Below are 13,372 nucleotides of genomic sequence, written 5' to 3'. Positions count from 1 at the left end.
CCATACCTTATAATACTCATTATTACACCCAGTTACTATAATGCAGTCAACACCCACAGTGTTGACTGCATTATAGTGCCCCCCCCCCACACTTACTGATTGTAGTAGCCCAGCAGGTCCCCCATCCCTTATAATACTCATTATTACACCCCTCAGTCAGTATTGACTGTATATCAGTGCCCCAATGATTGTAGAAGTCATCTCCCATACTCGGTAGTACTTAAAATACAGTATTATAGCATATTGATATATCACCAGTCAGTGTGTGCCTCCCCCAGCCATGATTGTCACAGGCAGATGTTAGACACTGTACTTAAAATAACACTTCCTTCCCATCCCCCCATCATTCCCCCCATCACCCCCCACTCACGCCCAACTGGAATTTGAAGTAGGTGGTGGATGTTTTATAAAATGTATAAAACACTGTAATAAAGTGCACTGGAAGACCTCATGTGTTTTTCTGTGTACATCCTTGCTCATCTCTCTAAGCATCTGATGTCATGCACATGCGTGTCATGACTGGTCACACACACAGTACTGCAGGACTAGAGACACAGGCATGCGCTGGAGCCGGCACCCAACAGATGCCTAATCACTGACAGCCTACCAGGAGTACTCAGCCAGCTCATCTCTCTGATCATTTTGGTGAAGCTCGTGGTCTGCCAGAAATGCCCTTTATACAGCCTTGTAGGTGGGCCCCCTGGGACCAGCAGGACCCCCTGAGACCAACAGGGCCCTAAGCAGCTGCTTTGGTTGCCTTGTGGTAAATCCTCCTTTGATGTTAGGACAAAGAAGAACATTATATAACATACAGATGAGCACGAAAAAACTAAGTACACCCTTGAGTATGAAGAGGATAAATAGGGGCAGATGGATGGAGAATTCAAAACAGAAAAAAGGGTGAGAGCTCGTCCAGCTAGCCTATTAAACATTAGGGTTAGGCACTTGTGGGGGGGTTAGGAGTAGTGATTAGTATTAGGGATAACAGGGAATTACTCATCCAAATGCCTGAAGATTGGAGGTCTGACCTGAAAGTAACAGTCACATGAGACCACTGAGACACAGAAGATGCCACTGGAGTAGCCTTGGGCAGGTAAGTCGCCGCTGGCCACCAAGGACAATATTGTACACATTCCAACATGTAGACATTTCCTCACTGTCTACATGATGAATGTTGACATAGTCAACATAGACAATTTGACTGCCATACCCAACCCCTGGGAACACTTAAAGACAAATTTGGGCAGCAAAATTTATAAAATGAGGTTAAAATTATGTAGAACAGTTTTGAAAATATTTCTTCATTTCCACAAAACTTGTCCCCACTCATTATAAGACAAAATTTAGAAAACTAAACTATAATTTAAACAAATGTTAGCTCAGGTTCTTCAAACCCTTGGTCAAAAACACTTTTTTTCCTTTCTTTCATCTTGATTTGATGTTGTCCGAATGGAAAAAAATGTAACAACCTGGAATGAGCCCAATGAAATGTCCAATAGACAATACTACCAATAGACAAATATATTTATTATGAACCATCATCCTGGTGGGAAGTTCAGTGACCTTGTGAGCTTGACTGGCACCACTTATTCTGGGGTGCACAATCTAACATAGCTCAGGTATTCACCAGTGGCCCCAAGTGTTCACCAGCTGATATGATCTTAACTGCTATGCAGATTATGGCATCCTAGGTAAGCATCAGGGTGACAGAGGAGACAGGGAAAGCATGTCAGTTGGCAGCTGTCAGAAGACGGTCAAGACAGGCCAACATTTGAGCAGACAGCAAGCAAGTGTAGTTGATCGGTGTGGTCTCAAGGATTGGATAATGTAGAATATCGATAACACAGTCCAAGATTGGGGCAGGCAGCAGAGAGTAATCCAGAAATCAGGTTGCGGTATGAAAACAAATGGTCAATGATGACAGAACAATCTACTGTAGGTCAATAACAAGAGCCAGGCAGAGTATCCAAGACAAATCAGGAAGTAGCTGTTAGCCAAAAATACAACCGTCACTGAATGACGTCACTTCCTGCCTTATATATGCACAGCCTGCAGGCAATTGGCTGTGACCAGGAAGTGGGTGGAGAGCAGGGACAGCTCAGAAAGTTCAATTATCTCCAAAGTAAAAGAAAAAAAAGTCTGAAAAGCTCGGCAGCCACTGCTGTTGCTCAGTCTGCATAAAAACACATCTACAGTGCAGAAGGTCCTGGGTTCAAATCTGGTAGAATAGTGATACACTAGTGTCTCAGTATTATAAGACCACGAATGTGTCTCAGTATTATAGGACATGCTTTAAACAATAATGACAGCACAACGATATATGTACCATCATACACATTATATTTTTTACAAGTTTTCTAAAATTGCAATATAAATAATCAAGAGCCGTCACATTACTAATAGTTGTGTTAAGCTCTTGACTGTTATTCTGAGACTCTTGATGAAAGGTAATGTCTGATAATATTTTAGGTACATTCAATTTTAATAAGAAATTTGTTCCTGTAACAAGTAAGATGCTGGAAGTAGTTTAATAGTCTAGCATGGAGCTGAAACTTTTCTTACGCCTCCCAGAAGTACACTTTTCAAAACCCATTGTACATTAACATAAAGGTCTGCAATCTGTCAGCTAATATGAATGTGGTCATTTGTTAGGAAGTTGAAATAACATGATGCACTTGGGGCTTGCTATTGCTGAACTTTTTGGCTATGATAATAGATTAGTCAATGATTTACTGAAAAGAATCACATGGGAAAGCTATTTAAATTTCAAGAAAAAACTGACTTTAGATCATCTCTGAAAATAAAATGCCCAAGGTTATTTCATGACTCGAATTTGCACAAATGAAGAAAATATTTTAGCAGGTATCTGCTAATTAGCTGTGTTTGATTAAACGTTAAACTATGTAAAAACTAAAGGACCTTTATGAATCTGCGATCTGCGCTAAGCACCGCTTTCTCCACCCTAAGCAATGTGTTCCCGCTTCCCCTGAGCCCTACTGCCGAAATCAAACCAACAAATACTATATTATTAGTCCGTAATTCATTTGTTGTAAGTTTGTGGGTTTAACTAATTAATGAAAATATTTTAATAGCTTCAAATGTGTTTAACATTCAGAATAAAAAAATAAAAAAGTCTAAAACTGCTTTTAGAATTATATTGAACTAAAGCATTAATATATATAAAGCATAGAAAAATGTATTAACCCTTTCAGAACCAGGTGTATTGGCCCATATGATCTGACCATTTTTCATATTTTCTTTATAAAGCGCTCACAGTAAAGGGAAAAAAAAATTAAAATATTTTGAGGCTAATCCAAGTAGCATTTATACTATTTAGTTACTATTATTATTATTGCAATACATTTTGGTGCAGTAGTTGTACAATAGTAAAAAAATGTGCTAAGCATTGGCTTTGGCCTCTGAAATTTTTAATTAGGGACTGATGCACAGCATGTGACTGAGGGGCAGATTTATTAAGCCTGGTGAAGTGATAAAGTGTAAGGTGATAACGCGGGATCCGGTCTGAAGATCGACGGTGTCTAGGTCGACAATGTTTAGGTCGACCACTATAGGTCGACAGTCACTAGGTCGACATGGATGGAAGGTCGACAGGGTTTCTAGGTCGACATGTGCTAGGTCGACAGGTCTAAAGGTCGACATGAGTTTTTCTCATTTTTTCTTTTTTTGAATTTTTTCATACTTAACGATCCACGTGGACTACGATTGGAACTGTAAAGTGTGCCGAGCGAAGCGGTAGCGGAGCGAAGGCACCATGCCCGAAGCATGGCGAGCGAAGCGAGCCATGCGAGGGGACGCGGTGCACTAATTTGGGATCCCGGTCACTCTACGAAGAAAACGACACACAAAAAAAAATCCTCATGTCGACCTTTAGATCTGTCGACCTAGCACATGTCGACCTAGAAACCCTGTCGATTTGATGAACCACACCCGATAACGCACCAGCCAGTCAACTCCTAACTGTCATTTTTCAAGCCCAGCCTGTAACATGGAAGTTAGAAGCTGATTGGTTGGTGCTTTGGGGGTCATTCCGAGTTGATCGCTCGTTGCCGATTTTCGCAACGGAGCGATTAAGGCAAAAATGCGCATGCGCATGGTACGCAGTGCACATGCGCTAAGTATTTTAGCACAAAACTTAGTAGATTTACTCACGTCCGAATGAAGAATTTTCATCGTTGAAATGATCGGAGTGTGATTGACAGGAAGTGGGTGTTTCTGGGTGGAAACTGACCGTTTTCAGGGAGTGAGCGGAAAAACGCAGGCGTGTCAGGATAAAATGCGGGAGTGTCTGGAGAAACGGGGGAGTGGCTGGCCGAACTCAGGGCATGTTTGTGACATCAAACCAGGAACGAAACGGGCTGAGCTGATCGCAGTGTAGGAGTAAGTCTCGAGCTACTCAGAAACTGCTAAGAATTTTCTATTCGCAATTCTGCTAATCTTTCGTTCGCTATTCTGCTAAGATAAGATTCACTCCCAGAGGGCGGCGGCATAGCGTGTGCAATGCTGCTAAAAGCAGCTAGCGAGCGAACATCTCAGAATCACCCCCTTTTATCTCCTTCCACTTTATCGCTTCACCAAGCTTAATAAATATGCCACTGAATATGTTACAGTTTATCAAGCTGGACCAATGCTCTTTCACCACTTGGCAACACCCATACTAATCTGCAATCAGGGGCGTTGTAAGAGAGGGGCACCTCCAGATGGGCCCCCTCCTCTGCACGGGGCAGTAGTCTCCGGCATTGTGCTAGAGTCTACCGTGTCCACCATGTTCTGGAGACCAATTTGACTACTGCGCATGTACGGCGGCCATTTTGACTGCAATTTTCGATGCAACTGCAGTACCTGATGCTGAACTCCAGAAAGGTAAGTATTATAATATGGGTGTGGTGTGGGTCTCCCCTGGACCCAGTGGCCTGTGTGCACCTCACACATTGCACCCATTATAAGAATGCCAATGCCTGCAATGTATATTGCTTGAACATCAAAGCGACATATTACAGATGCCGCAACACCGCTTTGCCACACCCAACAGCCCCGAATGCCTCTGCCTGTCAATCAGAAAGAGGCCTTCGCATTTTTGAGATGCATCTCCCTGCCTGCGCATGCACAGTGTGGGCCCTGCACGTGCTCACTGGGTGTGACATCGGGAGAATTCGATTGCATCTCAGTAGTGATGGCTACTGAATAAGGTCCAGTGTACACTATCAATGGAGTTTTTTCACTTCCTGTCATTTTAGCAGTGCATATAAGGAGCACGTTTTGAGAAAAAAGACATTTGGTGTGGCAACGTAGGAGGGATCGTGGTGTGTAAGTGGGGCACTTTTCACTCCTACAGCAAAAGCGTATGAGGACATTATAAAAAAGACATAGTAGAACTAGAAAAGGTGCAGAGGAGAGCTACTAAATCGATTTAAGGTTTAGAGTCCTTGGAATATGAGGAAAGGGTAGTTAAGTTGGGAATGTTTACTCTAGAGAAAAGGCGTCTGAGAGGGGATATGATTAATATCTTCAAGCACATGAAGGTACCTTATAGAGACCTTTCAGGCAATTTACTTATTGAGAAATCTGTACACAGGACACAAGGTCACTCTTTAAAGTTGGTGGAGTGGGAGTTCAACACCAAACGAAGGAAGGGTTTCTTTACCGTATGGGCGGTAAGATTATGGAACACACTGCAGGAGAAAGTGGTAATGTCTGAATCTATTGAGAAGTTCAAAATAGGTTTAGATACATTTTTAGCCGAAAATAGCATCCAAGGATATCATCTGTAAACAAAGATAACTCGGTGGAATAGCTCTATAGGTTGAACTCGATGGACAATGGTCTGTTTTCAACCTCAACAAATATGTTACTATGCTACTATGACCTGTCTTAACCTGTGTGTTGTTTTTGTGTTGTCCATGCTGATTCCTAAATTCACTTGTTTTCACATTATGACATTTTGTGACACTACTGGGTGTTTACTTGTATTTGCTGCACAAAAACATAAAAAATAAATGTTGTTTCTGTCACTGGGACATGCATCAATCAACTTACACTATTCTTGAATCGGCAGCCATTGGACAGTGTGTTTTCTGCATTGGTCTGTAGTCATCAGGTTACAGAACCTCACAGCAGACCATAGACAACATGCTCCGGGTTTTATGTCCTGGGGAATTGTAGAAACAAGGTGTGTATCTAGCGAATGGCTCAAAACCAGATGTGACTAAATGACATTAAGTCCTGAACATCGCAATCTCCCATCACACTGCATAATACGACAGACACATAATTCTGGGACTGAATATTTTCAACCAACCCGTCTTCAGTTAATCCCAACAAACAGAAATTGACAGCATATTTCACATTGTCAATACACATTAATGTTTCTCTCGTGATCAATACGTGCACTTGCTACAGAATGAGGCGAATAAACTGAAGTGTAAGATATGTCTAAACAATTAATGATGCTCACTAAGCCTGATTGATTTTGTCCTTTCACATTGCTAAGGATGCAATACGAATCATAAGATTTTCATTCTATGGAGTAAATATATAATAACAGTAAAGCAGAGTTGATAAATGAACTTTGTATCGTATTGAGCCCCACAAGTACACAAAGTAAGATCTTGTTAATGTTACTGGACATCTCTATCTAATTGTTATTCTGTTACGCTTATGCCTCACTTAGCTGTGGTTCACATGCTCACAAATTCATTCTATCATTACATAACATATATTATGTCACAGATTACCTAGTGATAGAAACACTATGTGTGAAGGAAAAGGTATTTATATTGAGGTATTATATTAAGATTCAGATATTATATTATGATTAAAGTATTATAATGTGGTCCAGATATTATAAGGTCGATTAGGCATTATATTGAGGATTATGTATTAAAATGAGAATGTGGTGTGGTACCCTAGCGGTAGTTGCACCACTTGTGGAGGTGCACGCGTGACATGTTTGCACCACAGGGAATCCTTACTGTGCTTGTGTGAGAGGCGTGGTGGTGGTACCACACTTACCGGCCAGTGATCAAGATGCGAGACCAGAAGGAAGACTTGTGGGAGACTAGTACCACCCATGACCAGCAATAAATGGTAGGTAGACGTGAGGGCAGTGTTATAAAATGAAATAGGGTGGTTGGGGGATGTTAAAATCTTACCCTTGGAGAGAGGAGGAGGTCTGGGGGAACTGGGAGCCATTGGTGCTACATCATAGCCCTGGATGGATAGATAGGGTAGAATACTGTACTTTATTAAGGATTTTTTTTGGGGGGAGGTCCCACCCTACTCACTTCCATTGAGTTCTATCTACTTAGATTCAGAGAATACTCATTTGGAGTTAAAGCAGGTCAACATTAGAGAAGGAGTCTGCCAAGTAGCCTAACCCTCTTCTTGCCCAGTTCAGCAATAATAGCAGGTAGGTGCTGGCAGGGGAACATACTTAATTCTGTCCTTTTCTACTGCAGCACTATATGGTGAGATCTGATATATTTCAACTATTATTAAGTAGTCACACAACAATAGTTCTCACAAGTCTCACACAGCAATTTAAGATACTGAACAAGTACTGTATGGAGACATTTTTAGTAGATAGATTCAGCTTTGCACACAACAAAACTTGAAATATTCACTGTCATTAATAAAGTGGATTTTCCAAGAAGCTTGTATGGTACTCACACAATCAGCCAGATGTACTAAGCTTGAAAAGTGATAAATATCACTGTGATAAAGCACCAGCCAATCGGCTCCTAACTGTCATTTTTCAAACACAGCCTGTGACATGGCAGTTAGGAGCCGATTGGCTGGTGCTTTATCACAGTGATATTTATCACTTTTCAAGCTTAGTACATCTGGCCCAATAACTGTAACCTGTTGGACACAGTTACACCAGCATAAGGGACTCTAGGATTAGGAAACTGTCAAAGCCTTTTTGAAATGACGGTAATATTACAGTATATAGACCAAGGGACAAAATATATACTCTCACTCTGCAGAGACTGAAGTACTGTAGATGACGGAGTCTACATACAACCCTTCCAGTTTGTTCCCCGAGACCCTACAAAAACAGTATGAACCAAAGGCAAAAAATATCTTTAGTATCAATATATACCGTATGTTTAATTCTCAAATAATTTTCACCTCAAGCTTAACAAAATAAAACCTATGTTATTCATCTGATTATGGGGGGTCATTCCGACCCGATCGCTCGCTGCAGTTTCTCGCAGTGCAGCGATCGGGTCAGAACTGCGTATGCGCCAGCGTCGCAGTGCGCCGGCGCATGCCAGCCCTCATTGCCTAATGATCGCCTCTGAGGCAGAGGCGGTCGCTGGGCGGGAGGGGGCTGGATGACGGCGTTAAGCAGCCGTGTAGCGGGCGCGGTCCAGCCACTCCTGCATTGGGGGGGGTAGGCCGCAGCGGCTGCGTGACGTCACACGCAGCGGCTGCGGGCCGGGTAGCGACGAGTAGCTCCCACCCAGCATGCTAAAGCTGCGTTGGTCGGGAGCTACTCTTGAAGTGCAAAGGCGTCGCCGCTGTGCGATGCCTTTGTACTTCTGTGGGGGGGGGGGGCGCGGCACTGACATGTAGGGTGGACTAGCCCTGTGTTGGGCGTCTCCCCGCATGTCAGTGTGAATGATCGTAGCTGTGCTAAATTTAGCACAGCTATGATCAACTCGGAATGACTCCCTATGTGCACCAGCAAGAGATGTTGGCCTTGTAAATAAAAATGTAAGAGATGGTAAATAGTTATCAAAATATAAGAACAGTTTAGAATAATTTTCTGAATAAGTTCTGTTGTATTAGTAAGGTAGACTTAATTTATTAGTTAATGTTATATGGTGTTTTAGTCTAGTAAGAGGTCATTCTAAAATACTATATGTCTGTGCTGTTATAATATATATTTAGATGTGAAAGGTATTCTTCGAAATTTGGTGAAGTAAGCAATTGTCTTCTTGACCTTACTTAGCAACCCAGGAATCTAATGTAACACTAGTCAATATAGAAATGTGGTAGCGTTATGGTGTTTGGAGGTGGGTGTTCTTACCTCTCTGCCTCAAGCTGGTCTTCATATAATATGAAAGAATGCTACAGAGGTATTATATTGTTGATGTGGTATTATACTGTGGTTGAACTGCTATATTGCAAATTATGTATTATATTCTGGATTAGGTTCTAGATACAGTAGATGTTTTCTCATATACTATAGCTGCAGTTGCACAACCAGCACTTCTTGGTCCTCCCGGTCCCAAGCGTCTCAGCTTGCGCTGAGTGTCTTTTTCACTCAAATGTGTATCTTAGTCACACAAATTAAACAATCAGATGCGACAAAATGACTTTAAGAGACTGCACTGATTTATTTTATGTGCAACACTTATACATCTGTGTGCAAATTAATCGGAATCTGTATATGAAGTGCTACATGACAAGTTCTGTTGTGCTTCACCTGCGACTTTGTACATATTTAAAACTAATTCCTGTGCAGCTGAATCACAGCCCGATGTCTCTGGTACAGATCGAATGTTGCTGGAACCAGGAAGAAAAGCAGTGGCCAGAGCATTCATAAGAACTTTTAATGCATTATAATCAGGCTGCAGGGCGCTGTTCCAGGTGCTTGGTGCCACTCACACACCCCTAGATACTGTATGTTCATGCCTTGGCTTTGTCTGGAAAACACTTTTTCTTTGTTAACACGATCTGGAAATTAGACGTAAATAAATATATGCCTGATGAGTATAGGAGCAGATACAAGTAGAAGGTGGTGCTGTTTTAGCTATAAAACAGATGACATATTGGAATACATCTTCAAATAAGAATGAGAAAAAGTAATGTAAAGGTTATACTCTACGTTTGAAGGCTAACTATATAGGAAATCAATGCAAGCTTGCAAGGCTGCAAGGTACCTTCTTCTGGCAGATTAAAATTAAGCTTAGATCATATGTCATAAATACACACACACACACACACACACACACACACACGCACGCACGCACACATATCAAATGTCAGTTTGTCAGGTGACACATATAGAAGGTCATTTTTATTCCTCAAATCGTATTTACAGTATAAGATAAACATGGAACTGAATACCCCTCAAATCAGCACATCTCACTACAAAATAAATCTTAGGGAACCTCCAAGAACAAAAATATTGAGAGTACAGAGTTAAATCACTAATTCTTAATAGTAAATAATTGACAATCATTTGTGAGAAATACCTCTGACCACTTCATAGTCTATGATTCAAATGTAACAGTCTGTGATTTGCAATGTTGCCTTAAAACAAATTGCTGCTTTAAATCTAGCCGTTACATTGCCATAATTGCACTAGTCGTGGTAAATGGCAAACTACTATATATTACATTTGGCCCTACACGTAGTAAATGTCTCCCTCGACAGTAAATGAAACCCGTGATAAATAAAAAACAAGACCTTCGTCGGCACTGCTACACTTGCTAGATTTATTTACCAAAAACTCAAAGTTATTAAGATCTTCCTACTGCCCAAAAATAGACAAGGATGGCAAGTTAGGACAACCCGGGGTTTCTGGTAGAGGCACCATAAAATAATACATTTCTCATAAATCCATAGTACAATTTACAACCTGATATGTGCAAGACCCCACAGGCTTACTAAACAACCTGGCTAACTACCAGGGTAACAGTCATCTAAAATATCGTACCTTGCATTTGTGTGGGAAATATATTCACAAGAGATGTTGAGATCTGATTGGGAACTCAATTTTCACCTTAATATTCAATTTTTTTTTTACTGTTAGCCAGAATGGTCAGTGGCAAACGCAGGATTTGCATGGGGGGGGGGGGTTTCCAGAACTGGGTGGAGCCAAGCTCGGGGGTGGGGACTGAGGTGACCCAGTATATGCTGAGTCCGTAAAACTAGTGTGTCTGTGTATATCTATCTATCTATCTATCTACCGACACACACATATATATATATATATATATATATATATACCGTATATACACAAACACATTAAACATGCATATATATATATATATATATATATATATATAGTAAACATATATATGCATATATGTATATCTTGTGTGTGTTTATATGTATGTATGTATATACATGTGTGTATATATGTATGCACATGGATATATATGTACTATAATTAAAATAAAGTAAACTTTTATTAAGCACTTACAAGTGCCACCAGGAAGACAGCAGGCTGCAGAGGACGCTAGACAGCCATTAATAATACTCATGCAGCTAAAAAAAAAAAAATTTGTGGAGGGGGGTTTCTGGGTGCCCGGAAACCCCCCCCGGGTGCACCACTGATGGTGGTACACCGATTTGTGTGGATTTACTCTGGGTGTTAAAATCTCCTCCCATAAAAATATACTAGTAACAACAAGGGAGAGATCTATCAAAGCTTGGAGCGAACTAAAGTGCAGTACCAACCACGCAGCCTGCAAAAAGACAGGAACTGATAGGTTGGTACTTTATATCTCTCTCCAAGACGTGATCAATTATCTCCTTAGTGTTTGCGTGGCAGATGACAGTTAGTTTCAATGCACTGAGGCAGAGACTGATGTGAATAATTAAGCATCATCTAGAAAGAACTGTATATTATGTTGGCACTATAAAAATAAAGTCAAAATATTGGCAATAGTAAAGGGCAGATTATTGCCAAGCCAAACACACAAATTCCTAATATACAGTACAATGCCATATAGAATATATACTGGTAATTTGGACTGGTAGTGTACAAGATATATTTCAGTTCCTCAAAAGATTCAAATAATTCCACCACACTGCTCACCTGAAAATTAACTATTTCATTTCCTACATCCTTCTGTATGTTACAGTGTTATACTGTACACTGACAATTTGCACCTGTCCCTGTACATACAGTACTAATCACTAGCATGGATTACACTTGACGCCTGGCTATTTAAGTCTGCCTGATCCAGCATTAATTGCTGGGTCATCAATGTCTCTGAATTCCTGTTTTGCTATGGACTATTGTGGTTTTGTATCTGCCAACAAAGGAACTATTACACACATTACCTTGCTTCTACCATCTGAAACCACTCTGTACTCTGATTGTTTTTCATGTATCCATGGCTGAATTTGCATCTGCCACTGTGACCACTCTGAATTATTTATTATTTGTGTATTCAGGACTTAATTTACCCCTGCTATTGTTATTGAACCCTGGTGAACATGTACTGCCTCATCATATTACTAGCCCTTATCTTTTAGCATTTCTAAGTATACAGTACTTTTATCTCAAAGTGTACCAGCATTTCTAAGAATACCTGAATCTCAAACTGTACCTGCATTCACTGGTTAATGTTTCTTCTCTTAATAAATGTTGTCTTAAATACATTACCATACTCCATGACTTCTTTTGTAACCGCAGCCAGGGGTTTCATGACAAATTGTTGTTTATGAATTGATGTAGATGTCAGTTTGTTGTTTTGCCTGTCAGTTTTTTAGTGGGATGGTTTTAGGTTATATTATGCTATTAGCAAGTTGGTTTGAATTTGAGTCATACTGTTTTCAGTTTGGATGTCCCTATCTCCCTTGCTCTGTTGCTTTTTTATTTTTATTTTTTGTCTTTTATTATTTATCAAATGGAGGAGACATACCGCAAAGCCACACCCCTGTAAGGAGTGGCTATGACTCACAGCACACCGCCCCTTTTTATTGTGCACAAAGCATTAATTGAGTCTTGGGGGAGTATTCAATTGTTTGAAAAGTCAGTTGGGTGTCTGTTTTTTCCTATCTAATAGACAGGGAAAAACAGACACCTTACCGACTTTTTAAACAATTGAATATCCCCCTAGGTTCAAATTACAGCTCCAGTCCATCCCTGTTTCAGAGGAATATAACATTTAGGGCTTGTACCTGAGAATCTGGCATGTTACGTAGCCAGCAAAATGCATGAGTTGCCAGAATTGAGAAACTAAGTAGATTCTTGGCCTTTCACAGTGGAACAGAGAAGAACTAAAAAAAAACACCTCAATCAGACAACATTATTGTGGCCCTGACCACAGTCTAACGGGTATGATGTTGCAGTTTAAAAATGAATTCCATTCTGGAAATTAAAGAAAAATTTGAGCATTTAAGTTCAAAACTTTTTAGCAGATTTGAGTTGAAGCTGAAGATTTATGGTCAGTTGAGAATCTCGAAGGCTGAATTTGCATATTTATTATGACTCATATCTCTTACCTGGATCTGCAGACAACCTGACACCATCTCCACTAAATACAGTACATACATTACAGTTACACATATATCACATTTCTTATAGGTCAGCAGAGATTTGAAAGCTTACAATGATTTCCAATATACTAGACTAAACCATCCTTACCCATTTTGGCTGCGTCAGAGT

The sequence above is a fragment of the Pseudophryne corroboree genome, chromosome 1, assembly GCF_028390025.1.
Source record: "Pseudophryne corroboree isolate aPseCor3 chromosome 1, aPseCor3.hap2, whole genome shotgun sequence".
Taxonomy (NCBI): Eukaryota; Metazoa; Chordata; class Amphibia; order Anura; family Myobatrachidae; genus Pseudophryne; species Pseudophryne corroboree.
The sequence above is the reverse complement of the archived record's forward strand: the minus strand, read 5'-3'. Positions refer to the sequence as shown.